At 47.6% G+C, this 16,182-nt stretch overlaps 1 protein-coding gene across 2 annotated transcripts in view; it reads left to right on the forward strand.

The window, feature by feature from the left end:
* Nucleotides 1-3,774: 3,774 nt before the first annotated feature.
* Nucleotides 3,775-16,182, forward strand: part of LOC116939300 (uncharacterized) — a 98,449-nt gene continuing 86,041 nt past the window's right edge. For both annotated transcript variants that reach the window (XM_076062440.1, XM_076062441.1), the window contains exon 1: nucleotides 3,775-4,612. The gene's annotated coding sequence lies outside the window, so the exon portion shown is untranslated. The remainder of the gene's footprint in view (nucleotides 4,613-16,182) is intronic.

The raw sequence follows: 16,182 nt of genomic DNA on the forward strand, positions 1-16,182 counted from the left end.
TAGCGAGTAGCAACTATTTAAGGCCGCCGCCACTGCCATATGAAGGCGGATAGGGGGTGCTGGGTGGGCAGCACCACGCCCGGCCACATTTATCAACCCGGTGGGCGATGTTTGTATTATGCGACACGCTGCCACCACACGACTCGTTTTGAGGCCGAGTTGACCTAGGGGGAGGCGCAGTGCGGGATTATGCTCGTAGCAAAGTAGCATATGCTACGGGCCCCACACTTTCAAGTGCTCCGGTTCAGTGATTCTGCACTTGCTCTATTACTATTATTAGTACTATGATGACTTGAACTTTTATGAACGACTGGGTGTTTGAGGTTAGCGATTTGCCGTATTATTTTATTATTTAGGGCCCCTTTATAACATTTGCCACAGGCCCCGCACTCGCTTAATCCGGCACTTGGGAGGCCCCCAGGGACCGGTTCTGACAGCCGGGTGGGTCCCCGCTGTTGTCCCTGAAGGCGACTTCGAGTGGCCGGGTTCGTTGCGCGGTTGCCCTCACTGCTGCGCAATCACCACCACCCTCCACACGTGTTCACTCACAACCACTCCTCCCACCACCACCACCCTCCACACGTGTTCACTCACAACCACACCTCGCACCACCACCACCACCCTCCACACGTGTTCACTCGCATCCACACCTCCCACCACCACCACCCTCCACACGTGTTCACTCGCATCCACACCTCGCACCACCACCACCCTCCACACGTGTTCACTCGCAACCACTCCTCCCACCACCACCACCCTCCACACGTGTTCACTCGCATCCACACCTCCCACCACCACCACCCTCCACACGTGTTCACTCGCATCCACACCTCCCACCACCACCACCCTCCACACGTGTTCACTCGCAACCACTCCTCCCACCACCACCACCACCCTCCACACGTGTTCACTCGCAACCACTCCTCCCACCACCACCCTCCACACGTGTTCACTCACAACCACTCCTCCCACCACCACCCTCCACACGTGTTCACTCGCAACCACTCCTCCCACCACCACCACCACCCTCCACACGTGTTCACTCGTGTGCAAGCGCTCGACTCGGACATTTTATTTCTATCGGAAAAGTGTGGAATGAGCAGTTGCTTTTATGTAGAATGGGCGCTGCTTTTGTTTCACCTTGTCTAAAATAGGTCGGCCCTTTTTTTTGTTAAACAGTGCCCATTTCCTGAAATTATTTGTTGGCACTCATTTGCACGCGCGACCCGGGTGAACGACGGGTGAACACGTCGTATCTTTTATATATTTACCATACTCTAGATATTCATAATGGATTTTTTTTATTTAGCTGTGCCGAGTGGTGCTCTCATAAGTGGCGTGTTAATAGTAAGTGTTGCACGTCGCGGCATATATAAACATATATAACGCGTAGCAAATATATAAAGACGTAGCAACAGACAATTCAACTTCACCTTTTCTGAATGTGTTTCTCTCTCCACTCAATCGGAGTTTCTGCTTGCTTAGTCTTCATTCCTTGCATGAGCCTTGCATGTCCACCCCACATTCCTTCATATCGTGGTTCATCATTTCAAAGCATCTGGTATTATTTTAAATTATTATAATCGGAGAGTTTCCGCAAAATTAATTATGCTGTGGATATTATAATAATATACAGCGCTGTATCAATGAATTGCAAAGACATTGAAAAAAAAGTATTCGAATTAGAGCCCCCATTGAAGTGACTGTACGTTATTTTGCAAGGGGAATGTTTTGGGTAGAGTTCAAGAGCAGCGTGCTACGAGTGAACCGAGCGAGGTCATCAGAACGGGGAATGAAGAAAAACGGAGCGCCAATGATACAACAAAAATATCACATTTTGTATTTAGGGGCCGTCCATAAATGACGTCACGCACCTAGGGGGGGGGGGGTCAGACATTTGTGACGATGTGTGACGAGGGGGGGGTTGAGAAATGTGACGTCACATCAAAATGCGCAACTTTAAATACATAAAAACACGTTCTACTTAATTAAATATACTTTTTAATGTTTTCTCCTACAACATCAGAGTGCAGCGCCACATTAAATACGCACTACAATGACAATAGTTTAAAGCGATTTGAAGCATGTTTTATGTTTTATTTTGGGGGGGGGGGCAGAGCTTTGTGACGTCATATTTGAGGAGGGTCTGACTTTTTGTGACGTGTGACGAAGGGGGGGGTCAAAATCTTCCAAAATAGCGTGACGTCATTTATGGACGGCCCCTTAAAGGTTTCCCACTAAATATTGATATTCAGGAACAAGAAAGGCCTGCGTTTGATTCCCGATTGAGAGCACGCATGAGACAACCAGTAGATGAGTGCCAAGTGGTACACGCGAGGCAGTAACATGCGAGACAAACAGTACGCACAATACAGAGCACGTGGTAGTCAAGAGCAACAAACTGTGCACACGTGGCAATACAAACGAGACGGCAGGAGTGAGACAATACGAACCAGACAACGCGGACGAGGCAGTACTGTGCAGACAGTACAGAGCACGAATAAGTCACGACAGTGATTCCGGGTCACGCTCGCAAACGGCGCGTAAACACCAGAGTTGTCACCCGCTAAAGACGCATTTGACTTCGAAGAGCTGTGCCGACACGGCACACACGCAAGCCAGCACGCGCACAGCACTATCGTTGAGCACCAAGTACGCATGACACAACCAAGCACGAGACAGCCAAGTACTAAACGAGTACTGGACGAGGAAACGGTGTATAACAGACGGTGCTGAATGGACGGCAGCGGGTGGCGCGGCATTGCGCATTGAGGAAAGTCCGGACGAGAGTGGATGTCACACAAAAAGACGAAGGTCCCTCGGTATATAAGCCTTTCAAACAGCGTGCCGGGGCAAGTGCTGTCGGCGAGCGCCTGTGAAGGCCGGCCACGACACACGAGGTGGGGTGTGCGGTGTGCCAAGTAACCATGGCCCGGCAGGCTTTGTCCGTCCCCCAGTGGGCGATGTTTTACGACGCGCGGCAACCGGCGACTCATTTGAGTCAACCCCGAAGGGGAGAAGAGAAGCCAACCGGTTGCAAATATTTGGCACTCGTTATGAATAGGAATGTGAGAGCGGGAATCGAACTTGGAGCGGGGGGGGGGGGAGGTCTGTGTCGGGGTTTTTAACGCAGTGGGGCGCGCCAACGTCCACCGCACTAACTTGCACCGCACTAACGCTCCACCGCACTAATGTTCCACCGCACCAACTTGCACCGCACTAACGCTCCACCGCACTAACCCTCTACCGCACTAACGCTCCACCGCAACAACTTGCACCGCACTAACTTGCTCCATCGCACTAACGCTCCACCGCAACAACTTGCACCGCACTAACTTGCTCCATCGCACTAACGCCCCACCGCACTAACGCTCCACCGCAACAACTTGCACCGCACTAACTTGCTCCATCGCACTAACGCTCCACCGCACTAACGCTCCACCGCGCTCTACCAAACCACGTGCGGGCTGCGCTCCACACGCGGACAGTGAGAAGGGACAGTGCGACTGCACACCCAGACGCACAGGCCACGTGTTGTGGTCGCGAAGGAAGCCGTGACGTCAGGGCGGAGAGGCGGCGGGCGGTGGGGGAGGGAGGAAAGCGTGGAGGCGGTGGACCACAGCTCGCGAAGTTCGCGTCCGACGCCGTCTGCCAAGGGGTGGTGGTGGGGTGGGCGGGGACGTTAGCTGCAGAGTCGCGCGCCCCCAACCCCCCACCGCCGCTTCCACCAACATCAGCGGCGACTTCTGTCTGCCCGTCCCACCCTAACCCACTCGCACTCACAGTCATCCCCCACCCCTTGCCCACGTGCGGTGGAGGGTGGCAGAGGCGCGCATCTGTGGCAGTCGTGAAAAGCCAAGGGGCAGCTGTTTTCTGCTGTGGTCTACTGCACGTCCATCAGACAGACACCAGCCCAGCTGGCGGAGAGTGAGACTGGCAAAGCGAAGGGTGTTCAGCGGTAGTTAGTTCGCCAGCGGTGGTTATCGAGTGGCGGAACCCTTCGTGAACACGTGAACATTAATAATCGTGGCTGTTGAATTGAATAACCGCAGCGGGAGGAAGTTTCTTAAAGTGTGTGTTTCGTACGTATCGTCTATATATTTAAATAGACCGCATTAAGGCGGACAAAAACTGAATTTCGTTATTTCGAACAGAACAAAAAAAATTCCAATGATGCCTGCTGGTACGAGAGAGTATTATAGGATGTTTTAGCTTTTGGCAGAGAGGCCAGCATCGCAGCTGGAGGGAGACCTCGCGTCAGTGACGAAGGCCCCACGCGGCCTGCGTCAAGTGTGCTTGGCGTGGACGTCAATGTTTTCTGGTGGTCTCGTAAAGGACAAAACCCGACATGGATAGAGACAACGGAGAAAACAAGAGGTAGAGAGATATATAGAGAGAGAAACAATAGGTGTGTTTCATTAATTTGAAAGAGGAAAGAAACCCCCCCCCACACCCCCTCCATCCATCCCCCTGCCATCTGTGCGGCGCATTGGAGTGGGCCGGGCCGAGGGAGGGCTTCGCCCTCCGCCAGTCGTGCGCAGGGAAAGAAGGAGACCTGGGATTACAATTGAGCACGGGCACCGGACGGGCGAAAGAGAGGTGCTGTGGTCAGGTAGGTGCTCGGGAGAGACGCGGTTCACCTGGGGGGAGGGGGGTGGCCACTTCGTTGTCTGACCGCGTATTTTTTTTTATTTCCCCGAACGCTTTGTGCGAAAACGGCACGCATGCTGTTAAACACGCAAAACATTGACGGGTTTTTTTTTAAATAAAAAAACGACTTTCGTGGAAATTGACTTCCCACATCACCCCCTCTCTGCTTAGTCTTCGCCAGAGATGGTTTCATATTTGTTTGTATCTATCTCTCTCTCCCCCGTTGTGTCAAAACCGGTTGAACTACTGCGGCGTGGATGAAGTGCGTAAGGAACGCGAGTAAAACGACGCCTGTGTGTTGTACACACTTGACCGGGGTGTGGGGGGGGGAGACCCCCAGCGTGGACTATATAACACACGTGGGGATTGTTTGTTTGTTTGTTGTTGTTCCCATGCCGTGCATGTAAAATTGTGCGAGGGATGTTAAATGAAAGGAGGAGACGGAGAAGAAGTTGCGCGGAGCCTTTTTTTTTGCTGAGACGCAATTGGATTGCCACACTCACGTCTTATGCAATTGAATGTGCGCGTCAACAGCAACCCGCGCAGCCCTACAGCTACGGGGTGTCGGGCCTTTCAAGCGGCGGTGCCTCCCCCCTTACCCCCCAGCAGTTTCATCTTCATCAGCTTCATCATCATCTTCATCGTCTTTATCATTATCACCAGCACTCGTGACTGCCCAGTCAAACACAACGCGCGTGTTCTGCTGGAAAAAAGCGGAATATGCTCAGCGACCACCGGCGTACACTTGCCGTGGAATGGCTTGCAAAATAAAATAACAAGTGTATTTAAATTGTATATGCAATTGTAGCCTGTTGCCGATTTTTCTTTTCTTTTCTCAAAACGCGAGACGAAAGAAGAGGCGCGTCATCACCGTCGGCAGGGAGCGTCGTTAGCGGCAGTGTCAGCAGCAGCAAGGTCATCATCGTTCATCAGTGTAGCTTAGCATTGGCTGCATTAAGGTCATCGTCACATCATCATCATGACCACCACTATCAACGGCACAACGGAGGCATCGCCACCATCAATATCATCATCGGAAGCCGTATCAGCGGCAGCAGTCCCATCAACGTGATGAACATCGTAACCATTAACAGCGGCATCATCTTCATCACGAGCACCTTCGATTAGCGCAGTTGGCTACGTACGGTGCGAAAGAAGTTCGATTTAAGCAGCGGCATCTGACGTCGCCATAATCATATTCGTGTCTTTTACGGTTGGAAAACATCGGATGTTACCAAACTCTGCCCTTATCAAATTGTCAGTGACTCTTTCATCGGTCAAAGGTTACGTGTGTATTGTATGTTGAACTTCGGAGAAGTGCAAAGGTTGACTGTGACATGCGTTAAAATGTTATGGACGTAAAGTCGCCACCGCACAAACCGTCATGCTGCGCTCCTTGCATCAGCATATACGCTCATCAATCATCATCATCAGCCAGGGTGAATCCACTGCTACATGAAGGCCCTCAAAAGCCACAGCCAGTGTCTCACTTTCCTGCGATGCAATAAATCCACTTTGCACCTAAACCCGAGCCGATTTAATTGTTCCATCTCAACGGCGAACGTACCGCATAATAGGACGGGTTCCCATTTCCTTTGCCGCCTATTCCGTCATTATTCTTGTCCATCTTTTCTCGCGACCTGTCCTGCCCAAGCCCGCTTTATCTTTCTCAGCAGTGCGAATAAATGTATGTACTGTATGTTGAACATCTTTCGCACCGTACGTAGCCAACCGTGCTAATCGGAGGTTCGGGGCAAGGACAACAAACTCAAAACAGCTATTCTAAAGCAATTAGTTTGTCAATCTAGATGATTTAAAAGTGCATGGCTCCGGTGGATTCCTAATATATGGAAGGAAGAGCGTTCCAGACGGCCGCAGAAGCGCATCTGACAAGACTGCCTTTGTTCAATGGCCAGCCAAATTCCGCGGCGAGGATGATCGGAGTGCGCGTGATAGCTTATGCCCCTTGACGAGATCAGCAGGGTGTTGTGTGGCTGATTTGTGGCAAGCACTTTGTGTGTAACGAGTGCGACTTTGTAATGGCAGTAGCCTCTGAATAACTTCAGGAACTTTTGAAGCTCTGTCGTCCCGACAGGTCTGTACCTTTCACCTGAAGACGGCCGCTTGCGTTGTGGCCGAAACGTCGTGATAATTTTATTGTGTTATTTTATTCTCATTCTACGTGACCTTACCGAAAGAACCAAAGAAGAAAAACACTTCAGGAACCTTTGTACTCTATGGTTCTTTCAGTAAAGTTACGTAGATAGAAAAAAAATATAACAATCAAATATTAACTTTTTATTTTATTGTTATTATTTTTTCTATCTACGTTTACCGAAAGAACCTAGAATAATAATAAAATGTTTACTTTATTTGTATTATTTTATTGTTATTATTTTTTCTACCTATGTGACTTTACCGAAAGAACTATAGAATATGAATTCATGCAGTCACGAAAGTTTTAAGTCAACATTTTTCCTTTGTACGTTTGGTTTTTGTTTCATTTCCACTTTCTGAATATCTGAACCATGTCACAGCAGTTGTTCACTCGCTGATTTAAACATTATTCCTCGGGTACATTGTTGGTACGTTACATTTTCCTTATCAAGTTAATCTGTCATACAGCACTCTGTAATTAGAGGAATTCTAGGTAAATAGGACTCTGAATATAACTGACATTCTACTTTGAGAGACGGGGTTTACCATCGCTGAACTTAGCCCCCTTTGTCAATCCACTACTGGATGAAGACCTCCCCACGCCACGTTTGCCCGTGAGTTTTTTTACCACACCCAAAAATATTAATTACGTAGTTTAGTGAGAACTCTGAAATTATAAAAGTAGTTACAAACACTTCGATAAGAGTTGAACTCTGATTAGTCCGTCAATAATTAATCTTCAGTTGTAGTATAATTTCTCCTTTAACATCATCATCGGAAACACCATCAACATCACCATCACCACCACCATCATCGGCAGCATCAAGAGTATTATTATTCACTATAATCTTCCCGAAACAGGACATTTGGCCAAAACCAAAAAGTCCTGATGACAGTCACATCCTTCTAAGTGACATTCAAATATGCAGTGTTTTGATTCCCTCTATACCTGCTGATCATTGTGCGATGTCTTTGTTCACATGTGTACAGCTCTCTCCCCTTTGTAAAATCCACTGCTGGATGAAAGCCTCCACACGCCATGCGCATCTTGGGAGATATAATGTCCATGCTTCACCAATCTTGTCAGTGGGAGATGGTGTAGGCGATGAGCTAGACATGGCAGCATAGTCCAGTACAATAATGTATTTTGCTGCAATGTCCCTGTGCTTCCCATATAACGTAGCCCTGCAGCAGCCGATTACACCTGGTTTGTGCATGGTGGTGGTGGTTGGTGGTCGCCCATCCAGGCTCTATCCAGGCTAAATCCAGGCTAAAGCCTGCTTAGCTTTTGAGAGTTAAACGAGATGGGATGCCTTCGGGGTTATGTGGGCATCGGCCAACATTCTATTTAGCGATTACAAATTTAATGACAACGTAACTTCTATTATTGTTCAACTCCTAACATCTTAATTATTTGCCCATTAGTTGTATCGCGCAGCTAAAGAAAACATGATGGATGTAAACGTGTGGGTATGGATCGTTTAGTTTCATCCGGCTTCATCACGCGTGACTGCGGGTTGTTCCCATCGTTCATCATTCGTGAATCGATCCTTCACAAAATCGATCCGCTAAAAAAAATCCTGATGTGGATCGTGATCAATATTAAATTAAGCTGTTTCACGTAAGTAAAAAAAAATCTTTGAAAATTACGTATTTTTTGATGACGGTAAGAATATTTACAAATTGGGTTCAATTCTGATTTAAAGCTTTCGTGACTGCAGTAATTCATATTCTTAGTTTTTTCGGTAAAGTCACGTTGAAGAGAAACAACAAAATAACAAAATATATATAAAACAATAAAATTTGTTTTATTGTTTTATATATATTTTTATATATATATAAATATATATAAAACAATAAAATTTGTTTTATTGTTTTATATATATTTTGTTGTTTCTCTTCAACGTGACTTTACCGAAAAAACTAAGAATATGGGTTCAATTCGTTAAAAGTTATGACCGTGAAATCTTATTTCATCGTAATCATTTGTGATAAGGAAAAAAAACCGTGGAATCACACACACGTGGCAGTATGTTTGTGTCGTCGTCATCATCATCAAACATTCTTGATGCACTGCTACATATACGGTATATGACATACTAGGTTCCGGTCATAGACACGTGGAATTGCCACCACTGGCTCACAAGTGTTCTAAAGATCGGAGAGCACTCTGACTTATTTTTTCACGTTATAATTTAGAAATAAAACTATTTTGAGCCATCATGGGACCTCCTTTGCCAGTACCAAAATATGAGAATAGGTTTTCCCCTTTTTTCTGGAGAAAAAAAAAGTGGAAAACCTATTATCATATTTCGAGCCACTTTGTCAATTAACTGCTGGACGTCCTCCCCACACCGTGTCAGTTATGTGGCTTACTTGACCATACTTCCACACGCACTGCGGGTTGGATCATCCCAGGGGTTCGGAAACCAGAATAACTTAGCATAGACATTTCTTTTTCAAATTCGGTAGTGTAAAAAAAACCCCTCAATCTTGCAAGAATCACGATGCGTGGTGAATACGAGACGGTGGGTCCTCAATGAATAACGATCACGAAGCAGTCTTCAAAGAGCCGCATGTTGCCGACCTCTGGACTAACCTAACCACGCTGGCTGGCCAGTGGTGGGTTGGTTGGAAGGGGACCCGAGCGTGCGACCCGGGCACGCGTTCAGATATTACGCGCCACTGATGTTCGCCACGGCCGGGAATTAGAACTCGTATTCGAGGGTTTGGAGCGCATCATGATTATATTACTGCGCCACCACGCCTCTCCTCTCCTGTGTATGTGTACATATATTGTTTTTTTGTATGAGTTACAGCGAGCGTATTGAAAGCGATTGTGCACATTAGCTCTGTTCGCCCCGCGCGTCCGTTTCATCCGTCCGCCTGTAACATGGGGGGGGCACGATAACTCTCGAACAGGCGATCCAATGTACAAATTGAACTTTAAAATAACGCAGTGTTGCCATTGGAGGGGTACTCGCCCTAGAGAACATTGGCACACATTTATTAAAGGGCTCCTTCCCCCCACGCCCTCTCCTGCAGAGTGCTCCCTCTCCTCTCTCTTCTATCCGAACTCCCGTTTCCCATCGCTGGCGACCGACTTGCAAGCTTCCTGCACGGCTCTTGACGCAAACGCTACCGTTGGGGTTTTTGTTGTTGTTGTTATCGCGAACGAAACATTTCCGAGGACAAACCCCGTGCTAGAAAGCATTAGGCGGGAGGGTGGTCGGGTGTCGGATCTCATGCGTATGCAAGATTTTCCTTCCTTGTCTTTAAAAAAAACAACTACTTTTTGTCAGAGTCCTGTGTTTTCTATTCTTCGGTAAAAAAAAAAACCGCAGCTGAGATATCGGAGAAAGCTAAGCAGGGTTTTTGTTTGTTTTGCCTGGATAGTGCTCGGATTATGGGCAACCAGCCGGCCGCTGGACCGTGCCACAAGACGATCAGCAGGAGGGCAAGTGCAGCAAACTCCCATTGTTGTACCGAACTTCTATGCTCACCGCTCTATGTAACCCCGCCTTCACCAAACCGCACTGCTCAGCGTGTTGGTAAAGTATGGTCAATATAGTAACCCACCCCCTCCGAATCCGCACAGCGTGGGGAGGCCCATGATTAGTCCACTGCTGGATGACGGCCTCCCCATTCCACCGATCACCTGCACACGAAATTATTTCATCGCTCCGTTTCCTGAGCCAGTACATTATTATTATTATTGACCAATGTCCCATCATCCTTTCGAGCGACCAAAGCCCCATCATCCTTTCGAGCGACCAAAGCCCCACTTATTTTTCTGAACAGTCAATATGATCGATAAGCTTTAAGCTGCGTGCGTTCCCTCTTCCACTTGTTCCTCTTTCAGTCTCTCAGTGCCATTTATACGCGTGTTTGCGCACTCTTCCGATCCCATTGTTCCATTATTTTTTTTAAAGTTGCCCTCTATGTTTGTGGCGGTATCAGTGGTTTGGGTGGGGGAGGAAGCGGGGGGGGGGTCCATCCAGTCGTGGATAGACCAATGGCGATGCCTTGAAATCAGAAGCCTGGCCAGGAGGGGGCATTAACAGGGCAAGGCATTAGAAGGACCCTGTGCAGCTTTATCAGCAAAGCATTTCGAGGCAAGGAAGAGTGGGGCACTACAGGGCGGGGGATGCTGGGGTCAAGGCAGTGGCGGGGGGGGGGTCAAGGCAGTGGCGGGGGGGGTCAAGGCAGTGGCGGGGGGGGGTCAAGGCAGTGGCGGGGGGGGGGGGTCAAGCCAGTGGCGGGGGGGGGTTGGGTCAAGGCAGTGGCGGGGGGGTGTCAAGGCAGTGGCGGGGGGGGTCAAGGCAGTGGCGGGGGGGGTCAAGGCAGTGGCGGGGGGGGGGGGTCAAGGCAGTGGCGGGTCAAGGCTAGGCAGCGCAGGGCATTGGAGGGAAAGGGCAGGGTAAAGGGCAGGGTAAAGGGCAGGGTAAGGGCACTGCAAGCCAAGGCAAGCCAAGGAGAAGGCATGCCGAGGCGTGCCCGGTACAGGGCAGGGCAAGGGCAGCCAGTTCCGGATGACCCTAGTAGCACAAGTAGCTACTACTACTACATATGTAATAGTAGTAGTAGTTACTGGCACCGCACTCTCAAGGGCCCCGCGCTAAACGCTTTCAAGATATCAATTCCGGTTCAGTGATTCTGCACTTGCTCTATTACTGCAGCACTATACCGCCTTAAACTTGTATGGACGACTGGGTGTTTTAAGGTTAGCGATTTGTCGTATTATCCGGCCGCATAGCAAAAATGAAAATAATATACAATTACTTTACTACGCAAGTTAAACATTTGTGTGTTTTAATATTTACGTTTAAAAAAAAATGTGGAGGTTCCCTTTATAACATACGGCTACAGTCCCGTCCCCCCCCCACCGCACTAGCTTAGTCCGGCACCGAGGGCAGACAGGGCCCTTGCGTGCACGTGTGGCACGCCACGACTCCCGAGGCGACTGGGGTGTTTCCCAATCGGGTATCGCAATCTCCCTCGTTGGGCTTCCTGGCACCACCACCACCACTCAACCAACCACCACCACCACCAACCACCACCACTCAACCAACCACCACTCAACCAACCACCACCACTCAACCAACCACCACCACCACCAACCACCACCACTCAACCAACCACCACTCAACCAACCACCACCACTCAACCAACCACCACCACCAACCACCACCACTCAACCAACCACCACTCAACCAACCACCCACCACCAACCACCCACCACCAAAACCAATGTGCACCCAGCACGTGCTCGCGTGCACTGTATACAAGAAAGGCCGAGCTGCACAGTATGCACGTGTGCTGTGCACGTGCTCTTGTCGACGTGCGAGAGAGTGCACTGTGTGTGTGTTGTTGTGAGTGTGTATATAGTGTGTATGTGTTGTGTGAGTGTGTATATAGTGTGTATGTGTTGTGTGAGTGTATATATAGTGTGTATGTGTGAGTGTATATATAGTGTGTATGTGTTGTGTGAGTGTATATATAGTGTGTATGTGTTGTGTGAGTGTATATATAGTGTGTAGGTGTTGTGTGAGTGTATATATCGTGTGTAGGTGTTGTGTGAGTGTATATATCGTGTGTATGTGTTGTGTGAGTGTGTATATAGTGTGTGTGTTGTGTGAGTGTGTATATAGTGTGTATGTGTTGTGTGAGTGTATATGAAGTGTGTATGTGTTGTGTGAGTGTATATATAGTGTGTATGTGTTGTGTGAGTGTATATATAGTGTGTATGTGTTGTTGTGAGTGTATATATAGTGGGTATGTGTTGTGTGAGTGTATATATAGTGTGTATGTGTTGCGTGAGTGTATATGAAGTGTGTATGTGTTGTGGGAGTGTATATATAGTGTGTACGTGTTATGTGAGTGTGTATATATGAAGTGTGTATGTGTTGTGTGAGTATATAGTGTGTATGTGTTGTGTGAGTGTATATAGTGTGTATGTGTTGTGTGAGTGTATATATAGTGTGTATGTGTTGTGTGAGTGTATATATATGAAGTGTGTATGTGTTGTTGTGAGTGTGTATATAGTGTGTATGTGTTGCGTGAGTGTATATGAAGTGTGTATGTGTTGTGTGAGTGTATATATAGTGTGTACGTGTTATGTGAGTGTGTATATATGAAGTGTGTATGTGTTATGTGAGTATATATAGTGTGTATGTGTTGTGTGAGTGTATATAGTGTGTATGTGTTGTGTGAGTGTATATAGTGTGTATGTGTTGTGTGAGTGTATATAGTGTGTATGTGTTGTGTGAGTGTATATAGTGTGTATGTGTTGTGTGAGTGTATATAGTGTGTATGTGTTGTGTGAGTGTATATATAGTGTGTATGTGTTGTGTGAGTGTATATATATGAAGTGTGTATGTGTTGTTGTGAGTGTATATAGTGTGTATGTGTTGTTGTGAGTGTATATATAGTGTGTATGTGTTGTGTGAGTGTATATATAGTGTGTATGTGGTGTGTGAGTGTATATATAGTGTGTATGGTTGTATGAGTATATATAGTGTGTATGTGTGTGAGTCTATATATATGAAGTGTGTATGTGTTGTGTGAGTGTATATATAGTGTGTATGTGGTGTGTGAGTATATATAGTGTGTATGGTTGTGTGAGTGTATATATAGTGTGTATGTGTTGTGTGAGTGTATATAGTGTGTATGTGTTGTGTGAGTGTATATAGTGTGTATGTGTTGTGTGAGTGTATATATATGAAGTGTGTATGTGTTGTGTGAGTATGTATATAGTGTGTATGTGTTGTGTGAGTGTATATATAGTGTGTATGTGTTGTGTGAGTGTATATATATAGTGTGTATGTGTTGTGTGAGTGTATATATATGAAGTGTGTATGTGTTGTTGTGAGTGTATATAGTGTGTATGTGTTGTTGTGAGTGTATATATAGTGTGTATGTGTTGTGTGAGTGTATATATAGTGTGTATGTGTTGTGTGAGTATGTATATAGTGTATGTGTGTGTGAGTCTATATATATGAAGTGTGTATGTGTTGTGTGAGTGTATATGTAGTGTGTATGTGGTGTGTGAGTGTATATATAGTGTGTATGGTTGTATGAGTATATATAGTGTGTATGTGTGTGAGTCTATATATATGAAGTGTGTATGTGTTGTGTGAGTGTATATATAGTGTGTATGTGGTGTGTGAGTATATATAGTGTGTATGGTTGTGTGAGTGTATATATAGTGTGTATGTGTTGTGTGTGTATATATAGTGTGTATGTGTTGTGTGAGTGTATATATGAAGTGTGTATGTGTTGTGTGAGTATATATAGTGTGTATGTGTTGTGTGAGTGTATATAGTGTGTATATAGTGTGTATATATATGAAGTGTGTATGTGTTGTGTGAGTGTATATATAGTGTGTATGTGTTGTGTGAGTGTATATATAGTGTGTATGTGTTGTGTGAGTGTATATATAGTGTGTATGTGTTGTGTGAGTGTATATATACGAAGTATGTATGTGTTGTGTGAGTGTATATATAGTGTGTATGTGTTGTGTGAGTGTATATATAGTGTGTATGTATATATATGAAGTGTGTATGTGTTGTGTGAGTGTATATATGAAGTATGTATGTGTTGTGTGAGTGTATATATGAAGTATGTATGTGTCGTGTGAGTGTATATATAGTGTGTATGTGTTGTGTCAGTGTATATATAGTGTATATATATGAAGTGTGTATGCGCTGTGGTTGTTTTATGTGCCCAGTGAATTGCCATTGTAGGCACTACAGTGTAAAGGTACCTCGTGTAGCATTCAACAGGCTGTTGGGGCAAGTGCTGTTAGCGAGCACCTATGAAGGCCGGAGAGGCACACGATGGGGGTGGGTGGCTAACGCCACCCCCGGCCGCCTTTGTCTCCCCGAGTGGCGATGTTTACTACACACCGTACCGGGTTCTCATCTGAGGCTGAGTCTACCTAGGGGAGGCACAGGACCGGTTTTAATGTTCGTCCACCGTTATCGGTCGTGGGCGGGAATCGAACCCGGGTCGCCGCGTTCGAAGCGCAGTGCGCTAACCACTGCGCCACCGCTCTCCACACACTGTAGACACACACGCAGTATACACTGGCTAAGTAATGCATGTATACACGTGTCCTGTATAGAGACTGCAAGTACTTCTTATACAGGCGACAGTACGCTGATGGACACATAGCAATGCCAATAACACCAATACCCGCCACGAAGTGACGGTGACGGCGCCTGTGCCAGGCTAGGTGCACTTTGAGGCTATCACGTGAAGTGTCGAAGGCTCGCTGCTGACAGAAGGAAGTCTCGGGACAGACCCAGCAGATGCCACGAGTTGGCCGACTGAGATGACCGGTATAGATGCGCCACCAGCTGTACCCCCTAGGGTGCCAACTTGCTGCATTTTAACCGCCCGGCGCTCCGCTCGTTGTTGTGAGCGTCGCTCCTCTGCCCTCCTCCGTCGTTGTTGCTGGAGGGCGACTGCCTCCAACTGCCCAGCAGCAGCAGCGTCCTTCACGAGCCTCCTCCTCCTCCACAGAGGCCGATCTTGACACCGCTGGTACCGGTCATCGTCAAGTCCACTCAGTCTCACATCCTCCTGTACCGCATCCGCCTCATCTCTTCTCCAGCCCGTGCCGTGCTCGTTTCGTCCCCCTCTATGCGGCCAAACAGAAGCTGCTTGGGGGCATGCGGTGGCTGGGCATGCGGTGGCTGGGCATGCGGTGGCTGGGCATGCGGTGGCTGGGCATGCGGTGGCTGGGCATGCGGTGGCTGGGCATGCGGTGGCTGGGCATGCAGGCTACATGAACCCAGCCAACGTAGCCTGACCCTGCCGGAGGAGCTCACCGATGGGAATGCGTGTACACAATCCAGTCTTTATGTCAATCCACTGCTGGATGAGGGCTTCCCAACGCCGTGCGGGTCGTGGCGGTTACTTGACCATACTTCACCGCGCGTAACCACTGGGGCAGCCTATAGCACCCGCCGTGCACGGCGGAGGTAGTGGTGGTCGCCCGTCCAGGCTCTATCCAGGTTCAAATCCCCGCGCGGCTTCTAAGATCTCAACGACGTGGGAGCATCAACGCTGCCTTAAATGATGTTCACAGCACTAAACGCAAGTGGCATCGTCGCAGTAAGGCATCCCGACGTGAGGTCAGCGTTGGCACGACAGTAGGAGTCGTCGTTTAACTTGGAATAGTCTCATCAACAATAGCAGCAGCAGCAGCACAGTACTGTGATCATCAATAGCAAGTAGGGTACTATAAGCGGTAACGGCATTGTATGAAACGTAAGAATAGGTTGTACCCTTACTGCAAATAAAACAGGTGTTTAAGATGTTCAAATAACAAATTGAAACCTTTTTGCGAGGAATCAAGTTACTGCATTA

The sequence above is a fragment of the Petromyzon marinus genome, chromosome 5 (assembly GCF_048934315.1).
Source record: "Petromyzon marinus isolate PM22_M1 ecotype Great Lakes invasive population chromosome 5, UKy_Petmar_22M1.pri1.0, whole genome shotgun sequence".
In the NCBI taxonomy this organism is placed as follows: domain Eukaryota; kingdom Metazoa; phylum Chordata; class Hyperoartia; order Petromyzontiformes; family Petromyzontidae; genus Petromyzon; species Petromyzon marinus.